Here is a 1,461-nt window from a genome sequence, read left to right as displayed (position 1 = left end):
AAGAGGTGCCTTGGCGCGGCAGTGCGGCTTACACATCCTTTGTAGAAGACGTGTATCCAAACCTCTGTCATTGTCCTTAGTGGTGAGACAAGTTGTTTTACATGCTGGTTTGTGAGTGTGCCATGATGCCTTTCTACTGTACCACTGTTCAAAGCCCATTTCGTGTGCACCTTACTGTATAACTGGTAACAAATTGCTGAGTGCGTTTGTCGTTTGTTTTGCTTTAGACTGAGCCCCGTCACACTTTTACCGATCACGTACAGCTATAAACTGATCATATGCTTGCACACAAAAGTCAACTAAAAGGTGTGAATGTTGGGTGAAAGTTGTGTGAATCTTGGGTGAAAGTTGTGTGAATCTTGGGTGAAAGCATTCATGAGCAAACCCCTTTGTGCTGTTGTATTCTCTTTAGCTGTGGCATGGATTTCGGACGTCGGGGGCAGTGGTGTCCCTAGTGGATGGGGGGGTGCACGCAATCCGACAATCAGAGCAGCGGGTGGTGAGTAGAGAAGACAATGCCACCAGACATGAGTGGCGCCGCCCTCTGCTGGCTCTGCATCTCCCTGCCAGGCTCTGAGCAACCTGGGATGCTCTGGCCGGCAACCCACCCAGCACCTGGCAACCAGTGATGTCACGGGCGCCAGCCAGAGCAGTGATGGGAATGTACGTCTTAGACAGTTGTCACCGGAACAGGGGTCCCTATTAGCAGATTTTTCCTCACCTCCTGTTCTGGTGACAACTGTAAAATTCTAGATTTTAAATCATTTCTGTCTCAGTAACAGTGGTCACCACAACAGATAGAGAGGGTAAATCATTGCTGGGCCAAGGCAGAAGAGCCGTGCTAGGGAGGGGGGCACAAATGAGCCTGACAGGTAACTTCTAACCCTTCCCTACTCCTAAAAGTAAAACATTTGGCGCTGGATACAATGTAACTATTGGAGGATTTTTCTGTCTCCATCTCCAATATCCAATGAAGTTCAGAAGAAACTGCTACAGTCAGCACCGGCCGAGATGACACATCCTTCCCTGTGATTGCCACATACAGCTCTGATTATTCCGGGGAGCTGCCTGGCAGGCCACTGGCAGGTAACAGCGCATGACAACATCATGCGCAATGATGCGCAATGATGTCATTGTGGGGTGTCACCCGGTTCCCGCTCCGGGGTGACACCCCACCTTGGAACGCCACTGGAACGCCCCCCGGGACCACGGATCAGGTGAGTATATCTTCTTTATTTGAGCCCTGTAGATCACAACAAGCAGTTAACCCTTCCTGTGCCAGGGGTAGCCCCACTGCAAAGTTACATTTTATTTTTTTTATTCCCGGAGTTCTCCTTTAACTGTCCGGTATTTTTTGAAGATTGTCCGTTGGCCTTCAGACGTGACTCAGAGGCGGAGATTAGGCGTCTGCAGACAGAATTCCTATATATTCCTAATGATTCATATAGTGGAAAGCAGTGG

General features: G+C 49.3%; 1 protein-coding gene across 1 annotated transcript in view; it reads left to right on the top strand.

Annotated features, from left to right (window-relative positions):
* The window catches only part of LOC108788787 (5-beta-cholestane-3-alpha,7-alpha-diol 12-alpha-hydroxylase), a 16,531-nt gene extending 15,219 nt beyond the window's left edge, over positions 1-1,312 (top strand). The window contains exon 2 of the mRNA XM_018558644.1: positions 1,302-1,312. The gene's annotated coding sequence lies outside the window, so the exon portion shown is untranslated. The remainder of the gene's footprint in view (positions 1-1,301) is intronic.
* Positions 1,313-1,461: the final 149 nt, after the last annotated feature.

Source organism: Nanorana parkeri, unplaced genomic scaffold (assembly GCF_000935625.1).
Source record: "Nanorana parkeri isolate BGI_ZX_2015 unplaced genomic scaffold, ASM93562v1 scaffold351, whole genome shotgun sequence".
Lineage (NCBI taxonomy): Eukaryota > Metazoa > Chordata > Amphibia > Anura > Dicroglossidae > Nanorana > Nanorana parkeri.
The sequence above is the reverse complement of the archived record's forward strand: the minus strand, read 5'-3'. Positions and strand labels throughout refer to the sequence as shown.